This window comes from Furipterus horrens, unplaced genomic scaffold, assembly GCF_987537825.1.
Source record: "Furipterus horrens unplaced genomic scaffold, mFurHor1.1.pri manual_scaffold_9, whole genome shotgun sequence".
Lineage (NCBI taxonomy): Eukaryota > Metazoa > Chordata > Mammalia > Chiroptera > Furipteridae > Furipterus > Furipterus horrens.
Genome location: NW_028327179.1, coordinates 63,938,339 through 63,960,590, shown reverse-complemented (window position 1 = coordinate 63,960,590; position 22,252 = coordinate 63,938,339). Strand labels below are relative to the sequence as shown.

The 22,252-nt window shown below is 39.3% G+C and overlaps 1 protein-coding gene across 1 annotated transcript in view; it reads right to left on the bottom strand.

The window, feature by feature from the left end:
* Positions 1-22,252, bottom strand: part of HECW1 (HECT, C2 and WW domain containing E3 ubiquitin protein ligase 1) — a 576,869-nt gene that overhangs the window by 394,757 nt on the left and 159,860 nt on the right. The gene's annotated exons all lie outside the window — the stretch shown is intronic.

The window sequence follows — 22,252 nt, the reverse complement described above, 5'->3', positions numbered from 1 at the left end:
GAGTGCACCCTTTGTTAGGCTGGGCCCGGAGTTGCAAATCCATGAGTAAACAAATGCTTCATTTACTGTTTAAGTCCTATGTCCTAGTGTTTTATTGTGGGTAAATCTCACACCCACTAAACTTAGTTTGGGCTCAGAGGAATACTTTAGGATTTCCCCCTTCTCATACTTCTGGGTCCTTCCTGTCTGAGCTATGAGACAGAAAGAGAGGAATAAGTTTAAAGTGAAGCCCATAGACTGCTTCACACTGTATCAATCCAACCACTTAGTTCTGCCAAACCTTTGAGTCTCAGGAGTCGACAATGCAGATGGGCTTCCTAAGTTAGGCCTATACATACAGACAATTATTCAGGTAATGAGATTATAGGCTTATGTCCTATGCAAACAGAAGGAAGAATAAACATGTTAATTTACATAACATAATTCACAAACCAGTCTCTGAATCTGTAAGACTGTGGAGACATTCAGTTACACAGCTTTTGCTGAAATGATATTTAATAGTGGCAATCCGACAGGTCCTCCTTGCTTGTAAAGTGAACATTTTTGATGATGTTACAAACCTAATTTTAACTTTTAAATGAAAACAAACTTTTAAAGACAGTTAGCTGTACTAATTTATTGTCCATCACTGAGCATTTTGATTTTTTTATCATAATTTTTCTTCTTAAGATTACCTTCCTTGTTATTAAAGGGATTGCATTAAGTCAGACATAATTTATCCCATTTACTTGCATAAACACAACAAGAGCAGCAATTGATTATATATTATATTTAAGTTTGCTTTGCTGCAACTCACTCCAGGAACATTTAGGTTGACTTTCAGTCTGCCATTCAGGGCACAGAAGCTGAGCTACACACTTGCCATATGGCCTTGCCTGTAAAACCCATGCTTTTATTAAATCTTTTAGGTTTTCCATTGTACCTTAAGGTTTCTCCTAGCCATCTTTCAGGAAAGCAACCTTCATTCCATTCCTAGAAAGATTGCCATAAACCACAGAATCAACCAGGGTATTAGGCTTCTCCTCCTTGGCTTTAATCAGTCTCGAAAGTCAACTCCCATTCCTCAGGGCTTTCTGGTAACAACCAGAGCCTAGGTATGCCTCCTTCAGGCATAATTCCCAGTCAAAGCCTCAATTGACAAAACCACCATTAGCAACTGGTCTTATCAGTTTTATGCAAAGAAACCTTGTGTCATTACTTCTTTAGAATGCCAAATACCAGAAGGATCAGGTAGGGAGAAAAATATAAAAGTGTGAAGGAATATCCTTGTCCTTCAAAACTGCATTTTCATGCATTATACCTTTCATTACTAAAGCCATACAATTTCTTTTCAAAACTTTGAAAAACTTTTAACAAAACTTTTAGATACTTCTCACAAACCTTTTTTATTTCCATGCCTTACACTTTTCCTAGTTTACTTTTCTTTCATGTGAAGTTTTAACTTCCCCTGGGAAACCTCAATTTTTCCTTTCAGAGCATTAATAGAGCAATAATTCAAAACACAGACAGCTAGGCCCTCTCTCTCAAGTATGTCCACTGGCCTCCTAGAGAAATACGTCCTTGGCAGAGACATGTTCGCTTGCTCAAGCTGGAATGCTCGTCAGCCTTGAATGACCCTTCTTGAGTCCTGGGTTTCAAAAGGAATTCTCCTTGACCGGTTTACAGATTACCTTTCCTAGGTCTTATTGGTCAAAAACAGATACAGAGAATTTGACAACAGAACAGACCAAAATACACTTTTATGAAATCAGAACTCAAGAAGCTGAGGTTCTCTTTTCCCAGGTTTAAAACTTCCATAACTGTTTTCTTTTTACTATTACTTTTCACAGACTTTCTGCAACATTTACAAACTTTCTAAATACATTTTACTTCTTGAGATTTAACCATAATATGCTTTCAATCCTTGTTCTTTTCCACACTGTGAAGGACTATACCCAAACTCAGTATCTGGCAGCTAAAAGTTCCTAGATTTGCAGAGATGTCCTGAAGCTTTTCAATGTTTTTGCTTCTCCTCCTCTTTTCTAACATACACTTCTGAGCATTTCTGAGGAGTATTTCAATTTTTTTATCCAGCCCATTCCTGTACCTTCTGCAATTTTTTACAAATATTTGGCCTGCCTTTGTTTCAAAGGTGACTTTTAAGAGTCCTTGCCCTATAGCATTTTCTGGATCTAGACCAGAATACCTTCTCATCTGGTCCCTGAGCTTCTGTAGGAATGCCAATGGCATTTTATCTCTTTCTTGTTGTATTTTGAATGACTTGGAGACATTCTGTGCTCAGGGGAACAGACTCCTTCATTCCCCTGATGAGGAGACTGCTAAGGTCTCTCTTCTGGCTTATTATTATCCCATTTAGGATCTATATTGGGAAACTTTTGTTTGGCCAGGACAATTCCATGACCAGGGAGATCCTTTCTTTTCCATATTCTTATAGCAGCCCATCTGATTATTCCTCTTCCTTCCCCACTGAAGAGAATGTCTAGAATGAACATGAGTTCTGTCCATAGGTAACAATACTCTTTCTTAAGATGTAGGCATTTTAAGAATGAGGTTGAGGGCCCCTCAGTTACAGCCCTAGAGGTGGTGTTGATTGTCAGCCAAGCTGCTACCACTGATGCTTATACCACAGTTTGAAGAAAAGTTTTAAAAGTGTCACCCCCCCCCCCACCTTTTCTCTCTGTGTTGAAGGGGCAGACATCCTGCTGTTTCTGTAACCTGTAGCAAGTTAATTATCCAATTGTTCTCCAGACCTAGTAGCTTTTTAGGGGATTAGATGGCAGCTTGGCTTGCAAATTTAACATTGCCCCTCCCTGCAGCTCTAGCAGGGAGTATTGAGATGAAAATTGAATTCCTAGAAGTTACCTGGGGTGGAAAGATATTCTGCAAGCAACTTTTATTGGGAAATTCTCAAGAACCTGTTTGTATTGCCCTAATTTCTTTCTTAGAGTAAATTTTTGCCTGTGCCCGTCCTGAGCCATCTGTACTGTCTGTCCGTGGTGCCTCTGCCTGGTTGGCTGTTGCCTGTCCAGAGCTACAAGGCAGCGGGAGACAGGACAGAGGGTCGCAGGTTTTACCTTCCTTTTTCTTTTTTTCTCCTTTTTTATTTTTTTATTTTTACAGGGAAGAGATGTGCAGATCTGCTGGTAGGTGGTGACCAGTAGAGAGCATATTCCCTCTCTTCCTTAAAAGCTGATGCCTGATTACTGACATATAAGATCAGGGCTTGACCAACCCAAGTTTCCTCAGACCCAAATTGGGGCCAGAAAACAGATTGCCCCTTAATGGGTTCTTTTGGCCAAAGGGGACAACAATATTTTACCATTTTCTATTTCTCCTTATTCTGGGTCTGGGGATCTTCTCCCCACTAACCCTGCCATGAGCTCAACCTCCCATACTGAAAAATTTGTCACCTGTGGCCTGTGAACTCAACTCCCCCCATCCGGGAAGTTTCTTGTCCACACCCTGTACATTCTCCCCAATGGACTATTGGGCAGAATGTCCATAGGACCTCTTGGTTCCACTCCATTTCCCAAGGCCTAGAATTTTTATTTCCCATCCTCAGTCAATTTCTGTGACTAAATCCAGTTGTGTTCTCAACCTTCTTTACTGGAGATTTATTGAACATAGACCTCATGAGCTTAATTCCCCTATACCAGAGAATTCCTGCCCACGCCCTGTATACTCAATCCCCCTTACCTGAAGTTTCTTGTACAGTACAGTATTCCCTCATGTATCATGGGTATTACATTCTAGACCCCCCCGCCCCCGTGAAGTAGGAACCTTACATTTATCCTACACTCTTAAAACCACGTAACTTTAACAACATACATATACAGTATTGCAAAATCCTGAGATATAGCAAAAAATCTGTGATCATAAATTAAATATAGTATTTAAAAACATTTCGCGATACTGTGAGGCCGTGATAAGTGAACCGTGATCCACTACAGTAGTCCCTCTCTGTATCATGGTTCACTTATCGCACCCTCACTGTATTGCGGGATTTTAAAAAATATTATATTTAATTATTTATCGCGAATATTTTGCTATGTCACAGAATTTTGTGATACTGTATATGTATATTGTTAAAATTACATAGGTTTAAGAGTGTAGAATATGTTTAAGAACATAAGTAGTGTTTATAAAAGTGTAGAAAAGGTTAGTAAGGCAGTGGGAAAGGTTAAAAAGGGACTGGGAATGGTTTATAAGTGTGTGGGAAGGGTTTATAAAGCCTTAAAATATTTATAAATACTAAAATAAATGTAAGTTTCCTACTTTGCGGATTTTCACCTATCGCGGAGGGGTCCAGAATGTAATACCCATGATAAGTGAGGGAATACTGTATACAGTCCTGTGTGCTCAACCCTCCTTTACCAGAGACTTACTGCACACAGCCGGAGACACTTCACTTGTCTACGGCCATTTCCCTCACAGGAGAACAGAGCCGTGGATCAGTTCTCCACATTTACTCCATATCTTGAGATATGTCCCAGCCATACACATTCACTCGACTGTCCAAGGATGCCCAACCACCAAGCCAGTACTTAAGTCCAATTTTTATACCTTGGCCCATGCATGAGGTTGCCTGTTTGCTGCAGTATTTTCTTTTTTACTTTTAGTTCCCCCTGCATCAATCCACTGCTGTCCCAACAAGAAATCTCGGGTTGTTTCCGGACACTGTGAGGCAGGTGGGCTCTAGGTCAAGTGAGCCACCCCAAAATGGGTAGGACACGTACCCCCGCCTCAACTCAGAGCCCCTTTCCACACACAGGTGGAGGATCCTGGATGAGCCCCCGAGTTGTGAGAAACACTCACAATAAAACACCGGGACACAGGACTTGAGCAGTTTCTGAGGCAGTCGTTTATTCACTGATCTGCAGCTCTGGGCGCAGCCTAAAAGCCAAATCAAGGTGCGCGCCGAAAAGATGGAGCTGGCTACTTTCATCTTAACAGAAGTAAAGACTGTCCTCCCTTCCCTTCTTCCCCTCATGCTCCTTCTCTGTTTTTCTATGCCGGATACTCCAGAGTTACAATTTAATGCAATTAACTAAATTAACTGAGGGTGATAATTAATTGAGGGGGATCTGGTTATAGGTCTGTCTCCAGCTCTTCTTTGAAATTTCTCTATTTTGTTGGCTGGGCTGTCTAGCTACGTTTTCCAATTTCCCAGAGTTTGGTGATGACTATCTCCCCCACTTTGATCTCAGATATCCTTTGTCCTCAGAAGCATTTGTGCTGAGCTGCCGAATGCCCCTTTTCTGATATGTAAATATGCTAATACTGTTAACTCTGGCTCAGAGACTCTCTAATTACATTTGCCCTGTGTTGTTAATTATTTTCAACTGGTTTGTGAGTCATCAGTTTCCTTGTTTCTTACACTCTTAAGAATAGTGTCTATTCAGGACCTCTGCACAATTTATAACTGAATTGTTTGTTTGGTGTTGAGTTGTATGAATTATTTATATATTTTGGATATTAACCACTTGTCCAACCTGTTGTTTGCAAATATCTGCTCTTACTTGGTTGGTTGTCTTTTTGTTTTGTTGGTGGTTACTTTTGTTGTGGAGAAGCTTTCATTTGATACAGTCCCATTCATTTATTTTTGATTTTACTTCCCTCACTTTTGCGGTCAAATTCATAAAATCCTCTTTAAGTCCAAGGTCCATAAGTTTAGTACCTATGTTTTATCCTATGCAATTTATTGGTTCATGTCTTACATGTAGGCCTTTGATTAATTTTGAGTTAATTTTTGTATAGGGACAAACAACAATCTAGTTTTATTCACTTTCTTCCTAATTTTCCATTTATTAATGATGTTTTCTTTTCTCCACTGTTTTTTGGCTTTTTTGTCAAAAAATATTTGCCCATGTACATACGAATTTATACCCGGGTTCTCAATTGCGCTCCATTGTTCTGTGTCTGTTTTCTTTTTTTTCTGTCAGTACAATGCTGTTTTGTTTATCCTCTCTGTGTAGTATAATTTGAAGTTAGGGGGTGTGATATTTCCGTTTATTTCTTTACCTCTCAGGGATGCTTTGACTACTTGGGTTTTTTGTGGTTTCATACAAATCTGATGATTTTTTTTGTTCTATTTCTTTAAACATGTCAGCAGGATTTTGATGGGGATTGCATTAAATCTGTATATTGCTTTGGGTAATATGGCCACTTGAATTATGCTGATTCTTCCAATTCATGAACATAAAATAACTTTTCATTTCTTTGTGTCAACTTCAATCTCTCTTCACATCCTGTAAGTTTATTCCTAGTTATTTTGTTACTTTTGTTATAACTGAAAGAAAAAATTTTATTTCTTTCTCTGCAATTTTTGTTAGTATATAAGGATGCAATGGATTTTTTTTGTACATTGATTTTGTATACTGCCATTTTACTGTGTTTATTGTTTTAAATAGTGTTTGGTGAGTTTTTAAGGTTTTTATATAAAGAACCATGTCATATGGAAAAAGGGACAATTTTACTTCTTTACTCCCAATCTGGATTTCTTTTACTTCTTTGTCTTGCCTGATTGCTCTGGTCGTATTATCTTGAATAACAGTGGTAAGAGTGGACATTATTGTTTTGTTTTTAATCTTAGAGGAAAAACTTTCAGTTTTTCACCATTGATTATGATATTAGCTGAGGGTTTGTCATTGGCCTTTATTATGTACTCTATTCTGTTTTATCAAACAACTTGTCTATATTTGCATTAATATGTTTGTATATGTTTGGTACCTGATAAATTTAGTCACACTTCATTGTTCTCTTTCTTTCCAAGGTAAAATATTTGCTTTACCACTCCCTTATTTTTCCAGATTAATCTTATTAATTTAATAACACCCTCCTACAAAATTTGGGATTTTAATTGGAATTACATGCATTGAGTTTATAGATTAATTTTGGGAGAATTGTTATCTTTATAATATTTCTCATTCAAAAACAGATGTTTCCTCATTTTTTCAGGTCTTCTTTCATGTCCTTCTGTAAATGTTTATTTTAAAATCCTTATAAAGTTAAATTCAATTTGGATCTAATTAAAATATATGTTTCATGGAGTATATGTTTGAAATGTTTGAAAAGTGCTGCAATAGGAGTTTAAATGTGCACTTAGTTAGAAGTCAGGATACCTACATTTAATTTCTGGAACACTAACTACAGAACTTTGCAACTTGATGAAATAGATTTAACTATTTCAGGTCTCAGTTTTTCAACTACAAAATTATTCAAATATATGTCTATAAGAATACATAGAGTTTTATAATTTTCTAAAAGCAAATGATATATTAATGGGAGAATACGTTTTTTCCTCTCAGTTTTGCTTCTGTTAGTTTTTTGTCCTGATGATAAACATAATGCATGTTTATAACATTTTTAAGAATAAAATAAAAACCAATTTTTTTTTTTTACTTTTCTTTTTTTACTTTTCTTTTTTTATTGAATTTATTGGGATGACTTTGGTTCACAAAACCAACATCATCTGCACACTGTACCCATTGCTCCAAGCAAAGGATCTTTTAACCCCCATTTTCCCCACCTTTGCCCATTTCCACCTACCTCCCCACCCCCCTTTCCCTCTGGCTGTCAACACAGTGTTGGCTGTGTCTGTATGTTGCTTTTTTTTCTTAGTCCCTTCATCTTCTTTTATCCAGTCCCCCAATCCCCCTTCCCTCTGAGAGCTGTCACTGTTCCATGTATGTATGCCTCTATTTCTATATTGTTTGTCAGAAAAAAATTAATATTATTCAAAATTGCCAAGATTACCAGACTTTTTCCTATTACCTTGCAGTAATTTTTCTTTGTATAGAGACCATACTATCTAAACAATCTATATATAATTTTTTTTTTTTGTCCATAGCACCTGATGGTCTAATTCACAGATTCAAAATTTTGTTCCACTTAAGAAAGTTTCTCCTATTATTGTTTCCATTCAATTATTCTGATTTCTTCATTAAAAAAATAACAATTATCTATGTGATGGTGCTGTATGTGTTATCCATCCTTTTTTCCATCATCCTTTGTGTTTTGTCCTTCTTCTGTGCATTCTGAGAGAAACTGTCAAGTCATCTACCAGTCACTGATTCTAATTCTTTAGTGGTGATTCTGTTTCTTACTGCTTTCTAAAACTAACTTTTAATTCTAAGATTGTACTTTTTAGAATTATTTAAAAATCTCTCCTTGATTATGATTTCAAAAAAAGGTCTTCCACCAAAGATGACCACAACGCAATCCCTGGAACCTGTATATATGTCACCTTACATAGTAAAAGAGACTTTGTAGAAATGATTAAATTAAGGATCTTGATTGAGATGAAGAGATTATTTTGGATTTTCTGGGCGGGCCCAATGTAATTATGAGTGCTTATAAAATGCAGGCAACAGGGGAAAAGTGAGGAGAAACTGATGTGACAACAAAGTAGAGATTGGAGTGATGCAGCCATTAGCCAAAAATGAAAGCAGACTAGAAAAAGTAAAAGAGACAAGAAATGGATTCTTCTTCTCTTGAGACCCCAGAAAGAAACCAGTCGTGTTGACACAATTATTGTCCCTTAAATTCACTTTGGACTTCTGAATCCCAGAACTGTACAAATATATCTGTGTTCAGTCACTAATTTTGTGGTACTTTTATAACAGCATTAGGAAACAAATACATTTGGTTTTCTACACTTTTATTGTTTCCAGCTTCAATGAACTCCCCTATCATCTTTCTTTAACTTGGACTTAGTTAATAGGACCCACACTTGTAGTTTATTGAGAGTACAAGCACAGGAGTGATTAAATCTTTATTTCTCTTCAGTAGGTATCTGTTAAAAATTATTTCATTTTCTCTTATGTCCTTCAAATTTTTTTCAATATTTATTGCATTTTTTCCATTCCCATTTATACTCTCCCCACCACAATCTCCACACTGTTGTCCATGTTCATGAGTCCTTTCTCCTTTTTGCTCAATCCCTTCATCCTTTACCCTCCCCTACCCCCTTAGCTGTCATCCTGGTCTCTGTCTATGAGCCTGTCTCTATTTTGCTTGTTAGTTCAGTTTATTCATTAGATTCCAAATGTGAGTGAAATCAAATAGTATTTGTCTTTCTCTGACTGGCTTATTTTATTTAGTATAATTTTCTCCAGGTCCATCCATACTGTTGCAAATTTACTTATTTTCATTGGCTGAGTAGTATATAATTGTATAAATGTCCCATAGTTTTATCCACTCATCTACTGATGGGCCTTTAGGTTGCTTCCATATTTTGGCAATTGTAAACAATGCTGCAGTGAACATAGGGGTGATTATGTTCTTTTAAATTAGTGTTTTGGGTTCCTTCAAATATATTTCCAGAAGTGGGATTGCTGGGTCAAAAGGCAGTCCCATTTTTTATTTTTTAGATGTCTCCATACTGCTTTCCACATTGGCTGCACCAATCTGCATTCTCATCAACAGTGCAAAAGGGTTTGCCTTTCTCTACATCCTTGTCAGCGCTTGTTGTTTGTTGATTTATTGATGATAGTCATTCTGACAGGTGTGAGATGATATCCAGTTTTTATTTTAATTTGCATTTTTATGATGATAAGTGACATTGAACATCCTTTCACCTGTCTTTTTTGGAGAAGTGTCTGTTCAGGTTATTTTTCCATTTTTAAATTATGTTGGTTTGTTTTTGGTGTTTAGTTTTGTAAGTTCTTATAGATTTTGGATATTAACCCCTTATCAGATGTAATGGCAAATATATTCTCCCATTCTGTAGGTTGCCTTTTTATTTTGTTAATGTTTCCATTTGCTGTGCAGAACATTTTTAGTTTGATGTAGTATAATTTGTTTATTCTTTCTTTTGTTTCCCTTGCCTGGGGAGATATATCTGATAAAATATTACTATGATCTATGTCTGAGATTTTGCTGTCTATATTTTTTCTACAACTTTTTATAATTTCAAGCCTAACATTAAAAATTTTAATCCGTTTAGAATTTTTTTTCTTGTGTGTGGTGTAAGAAGGTGGTCTAGCTTCACTTTTTTGCATGTATCTGTTCAATTTTCTCAACACCATTTATTGAATGAAATTTCTCTGACAAATATTAATTGACTATAAAGGTGTGGGTTTACTTCTGGATTTCTATTCTGTTCCATTGATCTATGTATCTGTTTTTATGCCAGTTCCATACTGTTTTGATTACTATGGCTTTATAGTATAGTTTGATATTATGTATCATGATTCCTCCAACTTTGTTCTTCTTTCTCAGCATCAACTGTTGCTATCAGGGCCTTTTGTGGTTCCATATAAGTTTTTGAAACATTTGTTATAGTTCTGTGAAGTATGTCATTGGAATCTTGATAGGAATTGCATTGAATCTATAGATTGCTTTGGGTGGTATGGATATTTTAATGACCGTAATTCTTCTTACCCATGAATACAGTATGTGCTTTCACTTATTTTCAGTTTTCACTTCAATTTCTTACTTCAATGTCTTATAATTTTCCAAGTACAGGTCTTTTACATACTTACTTGGGTTTATTACTAGGTATTTTATTCTTTATGAAACAATTGTGAGTGGGATTGTTTTCTTAATTTCCCTTTCAGTTAGTTCATTATTGGCATAGAAAAGTGCAACTGATTTCTGGATCTTAACTTTGTATCCTGCTACTTGGCTGAATTCATTTATCAATTCTAGTAGTTTCTTGGTGGAATCTTTGGCGTTCTATATGTACAGTATCATGACACCTGCAAATAATGACAGGTTTACTGTTTCCTTTCCAATTTGGATGTCTTTTATTTATTCTTCTGGTCTGATTTCTGTGGCTAGGGCTTCCAGTACTATGTTGAATAAGAGGTGAAAGTGGACATTTCTGTCTTGCTCCCAATGTTAAGGGAAACACCTGTAGTTTTTGCCTACTGAGTATGGTCTTTGTCATGTTTAGGTATGTTCCCTCTCTTTCCACTTTGCTGATAGTTTTTTATCATGAATGGGTACTGGATATTATCAAAAGTTTTTTCTGCGTCTATTGATATGAATATGTGGCTTTTATACTTAATTTTGTTTATGTGGTGAATCACATAATTGATTTGTAAATTTTATATCAACTTTGTATTCCCAGAATAAATCCTACTTGATCATGATGTATGATCTTTTTGATACATTACTGTATGCTGTTTGCTAATGTTTTGTAAGGATTTCAGCATCTATGTTCATCAGGGATATTGGCCTATCATTTTCCTTTCTTTTCTTTTTATAGTGTCTTTATCTGGTTTTGAAATTAGGATAATGCTGGCCTCATAAAATGAACTTGGGAGCCTTCCAATCCTCTTTAATTTTTTGAAACAGAGAAGGAGCAGTGTTAGTTCTTGGAATGTTTGATAAAATTCACCTGTGAAGTCATCAGTCCAGGGTTTTTGTTTTTTGGGAGTTTTTTGATTAGTGCTTCAAATTAACTAGGTGTAATTGGTCTATTCAGATTCTTCCTGATTTACTTTTGGAAGATTTTATGCTTCCAGGAATTTATGTATTTCACCCAGGTTGTCTAATATTTTTGGCATATTAATGTTCATAATACTTTTTTATAATCCTTCATATTTCTTTGATGTTAGTTATTATTTCTCTTCTTTCATTTCTGATTTTATTTGGGTCCTTTCTTTTTTCTTGATGAATCTAATAAAATGTTTCTCAATCTTATCTTTTCAAAGAACACACTCTTGTATTCATTGATCTTTTGTTTATTTTTTTTAGACTTTATTTTGTTTATATCTGCTCTGGTTTTTATTATTTCCTGCCTTTTATTCACTTTGGGCTTTGTTTGTTATGCTTTTTCAAGTTCCTTTAAGTGTAAATATAGATAATATATTGAGCTTTTTCTTTTCTTTTTTTTTGAGATAGGCCTGTAATGCTATGAATTTCCCTCTTAGGATTGCTTTCCCTGTGTCCCACAGATTTTGGATGGCTGTGTTCTCATTTTCATTTGTTTCAAAGTATCTTGATTTCTTCCTTGATCTCATTCCATTTATTGTTTAATAATATTTAATTTAGTTTCCATGTCTTTGTGTGTTTTTCAGTGTTCTTGTGATTGATTTCTAGTTTCATAACATTGTGGTCATAAAATATGCTTGATATGATTTCAATCTTCCTAAATTTATTGAGACTTGTTTTGTGACTTAAAGTGTGACCTATCCTAGAAAATGTTCCATGGGCACTTGGAAAGCATGTATATTCTGCTGCTTAGGGGAAGACGCTCTGAAGATATCAATTAAATCCATTTGAGCTAGTGTGTTATTTAAGACCACTTTCTCCTTTTGATTTTCTACCTGGAAGATCTATTCATTGAAGTCAATGGGGTGTTAAAATACCTGACTATGACTCTATTACTGATAATCTCTCCCCTTATGTCCATCAAGATTTGCTATACATACTTAGGTGTTCCCATGTTGGGTGCATAAATGTTTACTTGAGTTATGTACTCTTGTTAGATTGCTCCCTTTATCATTATGTAGTGTTGTTCTTTGTCTCTTACTATAGCCTTGGTTTAAAAGTCCATTAATTTGGATATAAGTAATGTTACCCAGTTTTTTCCGCTTCCCATCTGAATGAAGTATCTTTTTCCATCTGTTACTTTTAGTCTGTGTGTATCTTTTGATAGTAGGTGGGTCTTTTGGAGGCAACACACAACACACACACATACATACATATATACATATATATATGAATCTTGTTTTCTTATCCATTCAGCTACCCTATATCTTTTGGTTGGAGCATTTAAACCATTTACATTTAAGGTGATTATTGGTAGATGTGAATTTAGTGCCATTTTATTGTTTGACTGTTTTCCTCTGTTTTTCTTTTTCTCCTTTCATTCTTTTTCTTCTTAAAAAAAGTCTTTAACATTTGTCGCAGTACTGATGTATTGTTAACAAATTCCTTCATCTTTTTCTTGTCTTGTAAGCTCCTTATTTCTCCTTCTATTTTAAATGATAGCATTGCTGGGTAAAGTAGCCTTGGTTGTAGGTCCTTGTTTTTCACCACCTTGAATATTTCACACCTCTCCCTTGTGGCCTCAAGTGTTTCTGTTGAGAAATAAGATGAAAGTCTAATTTTTGCTCCCTTGTATGTAACTGTCTGTTTATTTTCTTACAGCTTTTAGCATTCTCTCCTTGTCTTTTAGCCTTGCCATTTTAATTATGATGTCTCTTGCTGTAGGTTTCTTTGGGTCCAACTTGTTTACGACTCTATGAGCTTCCTGGACTTGTGTATCTTTTTTCTTCACCAGATTAGGGAGGCTTTTAGTCATTGTATCTTCAAATAAGTTCTTGATCCCTTGTTCACTCTCTTCTCTTTCTGGTATTCCCATGAAGAGATGTTGTTATTCTTCACGTTGTCCAAAGGTTAATAAGATTTCCTCATTTTTACAAATTCTTTTGTTTTTTTCCTGCTCTACTTGGGTGATTTTTCCTACTTTGTCTTCCAAATCACTGATTTGATATTCTGCTTCATCTAACCTAATGTTTATTGGTCCAAGTGTATTCTTTATTTAATATATTACATTATTTCTGACTGGTCTTTTTTTATGGTTTCTATGTCTTTTTTTATGCTAAGTGTCCTTATAATCATTACCCTCAACTCTCTAGCTGATAAAATTTATTGCCTCCATTCCAGAATTTTCTGGAAAATTCTCTTGTTCTTCCCATCTGGGGCCTGTTTTCTTTGTTTTCCCATTTTTGCTGCCTCCTTATGTTTATTTCTTTTTTTAAAAAAATATGTTTTCTTAATTATGCTGTTACAGTTGTTCCAATTTTCCTTCCCTCTGCTCCCCTCTACCCGGTGGCCCCCTTCCTCCAGTTGTCCCCCTCTTTTAGTCCATGTCCATTGGTTGTGCATGTAGTTCTTCTCAACCTCTTCCTGTCTATTCCATTCCCTCCTACTATGCTTCTTAATTCCTATACCATCTCCCTTCCTCTCCCCCTTCCCCTTCCCTGCTGACCTCCCTCCAGTGTGTTCCCCATACCTATAGTACATTTTCCACTCTCATTGCCTATTTAGTTTGCCTTTGTTTCAATTCCTTAGCTTCTGTTGTTGGTTCTTGTGATGCAGTTTTCATTTTAATGTTCAATACTTTTGATCCTCCTTCTTCTAAATCAGTCCCTTTAACATCTCATGTAATAGTGGTTTGAATCTAATGAACTCCTTCAGTTTTATTTTGTCTTGGAAGCAGTTTCTCTGCCCTTCTATTCTGAATTACAGTTTCGCTGGATAGAATATTCGTGGCTTTAGGTTTTTGATTTTCATTACTTTGAATATTTCTTGCCAGTCCCTTCTTGCCTGCAGGGTATCCCTTGAGAAGTCAGCTGATAGTCTAATTGGGACCCCTTTGTACATGATTCTTTTCTTCTCTCTTGCTGCTTTTAAGATTCTCTCTTTATCTTTAATTTTTGACAATTTGATTATAATGTGTCTTGGAGAAGGAAAACTCTGACTCCAAAAAACCTCCGCTGCCTTGCGGCATACCTCTTTAGGGGAAAGGCTAAGGGAGTAAACCCTGACAGAAAATCCGGAGCCGGAGTCCCTAAGGCAGTTTGACGTTGTAGTCAACACCGGCAACTCCTGCGGCGCACCTGAAGCCAAGCTGTATTGACTCCGTCTTTCCCTTGGACCCTTCAGCTGCGAAGAGAGGGGGGGTCTGCTGCATGGGCAACAGCAGACCCTCCATATCACCCTGCCCAGGCTCTGTAGCTTCAGCTTCACTGGAGAGGACACTCCAGCATCATCACAAGACGTCGATTCAACACGGGAGGAGACAGATACCGTGTCACTCCCGAGTTGGACTGCACAGCCATTCTCGGCGGTGCAGATAGACTCTTAAGAGCTACACCATCGTCTCTCGAGACGGATGGCTGCCGACGACGAGTTCTTCTTTGCTCTCTGGTAATCCTATAATCCGAATGTTCAATCTCTTATAGTTGTCCCAGAGGTTTCTGATCTTCTCCTCACTTTCTTTTCTTTTTGTTTCCTCTTTCTGCACTGGTTGACTGTTTGTTCCTTCTCTATGTTCTGGTTTGTTGATTTGATCTCTGGATTTTATTTCCTCACCACTTGTCTCGTATGTGTTTTCATTCTTTTCAGCATAAGTGGTTTTCTTTCTTTTCCTGTCCTGTTCCAAATCTTCTGTTAATTCTGTAAGCCCCCTTATAACAATCGCTCTGAACTGAGCCTCTGACAGGTTTCTTATTTGTTCGTCTGTCAGGTTCTTCATCTGCTGCCTGGTGAACTGCGTCACTGGGATTTTAATCATTGTCTCCTTCATTTTGACAGATTTGTGTTTTGCTTTGCTTCCTGGGCAGGCTGTGGTGGGCGGAGCCCTGTGTACTCGTCACTACCCAGTGCCTGGCGGCAGCAATCCTGACCTTTTTTGCTGCGCTATGGCGCTTTGTGTGGGGTCAGGCTTCCAAGATGGATTCCTGCCATTATTCTGTGCTGGGAGACCGGGATCTGTCCTCCCGCCCTCTGGGCCTCACCGTCCGATGCAATGGGGGCGCTGCCTTTCCCTGCGTTGGGGTTGCGAGCTGCTGGGACTTGACTGCAACTGGGATTGCTCCCCCTACCGCTCTCCCTGCTTGCTACTGCAAACAGCCCCGCCCCACCTTTCTGTTCCAGTTCTGATTTCGCCCCTCCTACCCATCCAGGTGAGCACCGCTGGTTTATAACTTCATATGTTGGGCTTCATGTAGTTTTATTTTCTGGAATTTCTGGTTATCTTTCGTTTTGAGGTAGTTGTATTCCTTTCTAGTTGTAGAGGGAGACTGAGCGTTTCCGTCTAGCCTCCATCTTGGCCAGAAGTCTCCTTGTGTTTATTTCTAAGTAATGGGTAGATCTGCAAGATTCTGGTTCAAACCGAGGTCAAACCCTTCCTGTGACTTGCTCTGGGCAACCTGTTTGAAACTATCAGCAATTCAGAGCCTGTGACTCCATCTACTGTTCCTGGGTGTGTGAAGAAAGAACAAGGCTGTGCACCAAAGCTGGCTTTTATCAGCACTAGACCTGGGAGAGAGTAAGGTGAAGTCTGATTTCTAGAGATCTGCTACTGCCTGCAGGCTTTCTGTTAGCCTTAAGGTGTGAAAGCCTTCCAGCTGTACTGCTCAGCAGCATCCCCACATGGTGGGGATGAGTAATTCCTATGGGTACAGCTATTTCTTCCCCTCAGGGTGATGCCATTTGGAGAGTAACCTTAGAAAGATGGCTCTTGTATTATGGGGAGTGACTCAGCATAGGGATCCTGGTGGCTGTTCCTTCTGTTTTCTCCCCAGAGCCACTAGCCCCACACCTCCCTCAAGTGTCTCTAGTCTGCTCTGCCTTCCCACTGTAGAAACTTGGGGTAAGTGGCTGCAAACAGAATTTTGTGTGTTTGCTCTTTAAGAGGCTTTCTGTGTCTCCAGCTGTCTCTCCTTCGTGGAGAGAAACTGTGCTGCTTTGCATAGCCATGTTATTTTGGTTCCTCTGCCAGTTATGGTGTTATCGGCTGGGGAGCCCAGCTCAGTATTTAGACCCCACTTTTCTAAGGAGGAATCCCCCAGCTGCTGAAATATCACTCAGCTGCCCACCATGGAAGCCTAGCCAGTCCTTTCATAATTCCTCTGCACTCCCTACCATCTCATTGTGGTGATGTGGCTTCTTCCATCTGTCCATGGTTATAAGGCTTCTCTCTATTCATAATGATTTTTTTTTTCATTTAATTATAATTCCAGGTTGGTCCTGAGATGATGTTAGTGTAGCTTCCACTAACTCCTCCACCATCTTGGGTATCTCCTCAACTTTTTTTATGAGGTAGAATTTATTCTCCACACATTAGTCAATTCAAAATGTCTGATATTTATCCATGAGTAGATTGTTTAGTCCTGGTTTTTATTATTTTTAGTTAGTGTAGTTATCCAACTTTCTGATGTTGGAATCTTTACCTCTGCTTTTACACTTAGAGATGATCAACATCTTATCAAGTTTTTTATACTTTGTTGATCTCCTTAGTTGGAGATTTGCTGATCTTTTTAGCTTGTCTTTTTTGAGGGATGGGATTCATTATGATACCTTATGCATACTTATTTATTTTTTTATAAATAGACATAGTGAATCAACACATATACATATCCAAGCACTGCATGTTATAGTTTCATGACCATTCTAGGCTTGTTTCTTCACCTGCTAATTTACATCTCCAGTTACATTTAATTGCTGGCAATGTTTCTTTGAAATAAGTGTAAGGAAAATGATATACAGAACAGGGCTTTAGGAGGTGAACCAACCCTGAAAACTTCATAAACCAACTTTATAGCATATAAAGTAGGTTTTTGAACCAAGTTTTGGGGTGTTTTTCTCTCCTCTAGTGGGATTAGGAGCCTACATCTTCATGGCAAAGCCAAAATTGGAACCAATTAATACAGATTTCATCTTCTTCCCAGTTCCACACTGCCCATCCTGCATAGGTTTTAAGATTTTCACTGAGTAAAAATTTCTCTTCATTTCTGGCAGCTGGTTGAGACATTTTCCTGGTTTCTTCTGTTTCTGAAGGTTCTGAAGGCATTTCAATAGGAACATAGGATAGAAAATCAAGAGTTGCTAAGCTTTTTGCTCTAGTATACAAAAAATATTTCTTTGTTTTTCTTTTCATTTTTAAACTTTGACAGACACATGCTAATATTTCAATTTTTTGGTTTTGACTTTTAAAAAGGCAGTTGCAGATTCACAGCAAAGTTAAGAGGAACTATAAAAAATTTTAATATATTGCCTGCCCAGCATATGCATAACCTCTCCCATTATCACCATTCCATACCAGAGTGGTGTATTTGTTACAGATGATGAGTCTACATTGACACATCATAATAACAGATGAGGATACTTTACTTCTTTCCCCAAAGTCCATAGTTTACATTAGTGTTCACTCATGGTGTTGTACATTCTGTTAGTTTTTACAAATGGATAATGACATGTATCAATAACTAGAGTATCACAGAAAGTATTTTCACCATCCTAAAAATACTCTGAGTTCTGCATATTCATCTTTCTTCTCCCAATTTCTAGTAGCCACTGATCTTTTGACTGTCTCTACAGTTTTACCTTTTCCAGAATGTGATATAGGTGGAATCATATAGTATGTATGATTAGCTTTCTTAAATATTGACTTTTTTTTTTTCACTTAGTAATATGCAATCCATGTCTTTTCATGACTTGGTGGGTCAGTTCTTTTAAGCATTGAATTACATTCCATTATCTGAACTTACAATAGTTTATTTATCCATTAACTTCCTGAAGGACATCCTGATTACTTCCAAGTTTTGGCAATTATGAATAAAGATGCTATAAACATCTACATGTAGGATTTGTATGAACTTAAGTTTTCAAACCATTTGTTAAATTCCAAGGAGTTGTGATCACCAGATAATATGGTAAGAGTATATGTAGTTATTAAAGTAAATTTTATGGATTATGTTGTTACAGTAGTCCAAAATTTATACCCTTTGCTCCCCCTTCTCCCCAGAAATCCCACACCCCTTAGTTCACATCCATGGGTTGTGCATATAAATTCTTTGACTTCACCCTTTCCTCGTCGTCGTCGGCAGCCGTCCGTCTCGAGAGACGATGGTGTAGCTTCCTGAGAGTCTATCTGCACCGCCGAGAATGGCTGTGCAGTCCGACTCGGGAGTGACAATCCCTGCCACACTTGTTACAGGTGAAGGCAGATGGCCGTTGTTGCTGCTGTTGACGCTGCTTCCGCCTCGATCTTTTCTGGACCGCCTCCTCGTTGCGCGCAGCCTCTGCACGTGATGTACCTTGCCTGACCGCGAGCCTCCAGGCTAGGCGGTCGTCTGCTTGAACTTCCCATGTGTTGAGATTGATGGAGCATTGTGTCATGTCCTTTTTGCAGATGTCTTTGAACCGCAGTTTTGGGCGCCCTGTCATCCTCTTGCCTTCTGCTAGCTCGCCGTAGAGGAGGTCTTTGGGGATACGGCCTGCATCCATTCTTTTGACATGGCCGAGCCACCTGAGGCGTCTCTCGCTAAGAACTGCATGCAAACTGCTCATATTGGCTCGCTTCAGAACCTCGGTGTTGGGGACCTTATCCTGCCAGGCGACATGCAGGACGCGTCGCAGGCACCTCATGTGGAAGCTGTTGAGTTTCCTTTCGTGCCTTGCGTAGGTGGTCCACGTCTTGCTGCCATAGAGGAGAGTGCTGAGTATGCAGGCTTGGTAGATGCGCAGTCTGGTTTTCTCAGTGAGGCTGGAATTGTTCCACGCTCGCCGGTTCAGTCTGGCCATAACTGTGGCTGCCCTGGCGATTCTCCGGTTGACCTCCAAGTCGACTGACAGAGAGCTCGAGATGGTGGACCTGAGGTAAGTGAAGTCGTTGACAACCTCCAGGGTGTACCCGTCGATGGTGATGCATGGGGGAGTCCCCGTGCCTTGAGCCATAACGTTCGTCTTCGTCAGGCTGATGGCTAGTCCGAACTCCTTGCATGCGTGGGAAAGGCAAGTGACTAGCTGCTGGAGTCCCTCTTCGGAGTGTGATGTCAAAGCTGCGTCGTCGGCGAAGAGCATCTCACGGATGAGCACCTCTTTGACTTTGGTCTTGGCTCGTAGACGGGCCAGGTTGTAGAGCTTGCCATCGGATCTGGTGTGAATGAAGACACCCTCGCTGCAGTCCTTAAAGGCGTATTGGAGGAGCATGGAGAAGAAGATTCCGAACAGCGTAGGCGCGAGGACGCAGCCCTGCTTTACTCCGCTGCTGACTGGGAAGGCCTCAGAGGTTGCGCCGTTGTAGGACACCGTGCTGTGCATGTTGTCGTGAAAGGACATGACCACAGCAAGCAGATGTGGTGGACAGCCAATCTTCCGTAGCAAGCTGAAGAGACCGCTTCGACTGACCAGATCAAACGCCTTCATAAGGCCCACTCCCAGTACACTTCAAGCTCTACGGGCTGCCAGGAACAAAGTCCAGAAGACCGCCCGCCACTGTGCCAACACCTATTGGCTAAACCTGTGCAGAAGCATTCAGGAAGCCGCCAATATAGGCAACGCACGAGGAATGTATGAGGGTATCAAGAAGGCAACAGGCCCAATCCCCTCCAAGATCGCCCCCCTTAAGTCCAAGACAGGTGAGGTCATCACTGACCAGGAACAGCAAATGCGGCGGTGGACCGAGCACTCCCTCGAGCTGTACGCAACGAAGAACACCGTAACAGACACTGCTCTTAACGCCATCCCAGACCTACCAGTCATGGAGGAGCTAGACACCCCACCTACTGCGGCAGAGCTCAGCAAAGCCATCGACCGCCTTGCTTGCGGGAAAGCACCAGGAAGCGACGGAATCCCTCCAGAAATCCTAAAGAGCGGGAAACCAGTCCTGCTACAGCCGCTCCACCATCTACTCTGTCGCTGCTGGAAGGAGGGTTACATCCCCCAGGATATGAGAGATGCCAACATTATCACCATGTACAAGAACAAAGGAGACCGCAGCGACTGCAACAACTACCGGGGCATCTCTCTCCTCAGCGTCGTCGGCAAAGTATTCTCCCGGGTCGCTCTTGCCCGCCTGCAGACCCTTGCTTCCCGCGTCTACCCAGAGTCCCAGTGTGGCTTCAGAGCTGGCCGTTCAACAGTGGACATGATCTTCTCCCTACGCCAGCTGCAGGAGAAGTGTCACGAGCAGCATAAACCACTCTACCTCGCCTTTATCGACCCTTTCCTATATTATTCTTAACTCCCTCCTTTCTATTTTGTACCTACTAATTATGCTTCTTAATCCCTGCACCATTTCCCCATTTCTCCCCCTTCTCTCTCCCAGCTGATAACCCTCCAAATGATCCCTATACCTATGATTCTGTTCCTATTCTGGTTTGCTTAGTTGGATTTTGCTTTTACTTTTTATATTCAGTTGTTGACAGTTGTGAGTTTGATGTCATTTTAGTGTTCATAATTTTGACCTTCTCTTTCTTAAATAAGTCCCTTTGACATTCCATACAATAATGGCTTGGTGATAATGAACTCCTTTAGCTTTACCTTGTATGGAAAGCACTTCATCTGCTCTTCTATTCTAAATGATAGCTTTACTGGATAGAGTAATCTTGGTTGTATGTCCTTGTTTTTGATCACATTGAATACTTCTTGCCAGTCCCTTCTTGCTTGCAAAGTTTCTTTTGAGAAATCAGCTGAGAGTCTTATAGGCACCCCTTTGTAGGTAACTCTCTTCTTTTCTCTTGCTGCTTTTAAGAATCTCTTTTTATCTTTAACCTTTGGTGTCTTGATGTGGTCCTCTTTGGGTCTAGTTTGTTTTGGACTTTCTGTGCTTCCTGGACTTGTATGTCTATTTCCTTCCCCAAATTGGGGAAGTCTTCCTTCATTATTTTTCCACATAAACTTTCAATTTCTTGCTCTTCCTATTCTCCTTGTGACACCTCTATGATTTGGATGTTGGCATGTTCAAAGTTTTCCCAGAGGATCCTAAGCTTCTCTTCATTTTTTCAATTCTTGTTACATCTTTCTGTACTGATTGACTCTTTTTTTCTTCTTTATGTTCCAAATCATTGATTTGAACCCCGGTTTCCTTCCCTTGACCATTGGTTTTGTGTGGATTTTCCTTCGTTTCACTTAGCATAGCCTTCACTTCTTCCCTTATGTGTTTGCCATACTTAAGCATATCTTTCAAGACTGTGAGCACGTTTATCACCAGTGTTTTCTGCATCTGTTAGGTTGGATATCTCCTTGTCGCTTAGTTCTCCCACTGGAACCTTGATCCATTCCCTCTTTTGGGCCATAATTCTCTGTCTCCTCATCTTGACAGGCTCTTATGTTTGTTTTGCTCTGTGTCTTAGGTAGAGCTGTCACTTCTGTTACATTGTAAGGGGCGGTGCCTTAGGTATTTATCAGTACAGGGAGACCCATTTCACCATGTCATGGGGGAGGGGTCAGAGAGGGAACAATGCTGCTTGCTCAGGACTTGTCCCTTTCCAAGGCACTTCTCTCACTTACTATATGGGACTGGCACCTCTCTAGTTGTTGCCCTTGCTGTTTTTCCTGGAGTGGGTGGGTCTGTGGATGTTCTAATACCATGGGGGTCCTTTAAACAAGCAGACTCTGCTGAGAGACCGGCAGTTTCTTCTTCCATACCAACTCCACTGATTTACATAGTCAGAAGCAATTAGGGTTGATTTTCCCTGGCGCTGGGATGGTGAGCTGCATGGTCTGGTCAGGAGCTGGGAACACTCCCTGGGTGTCCCTTCGCACTTTTAAAAATGTGTTATTGTGC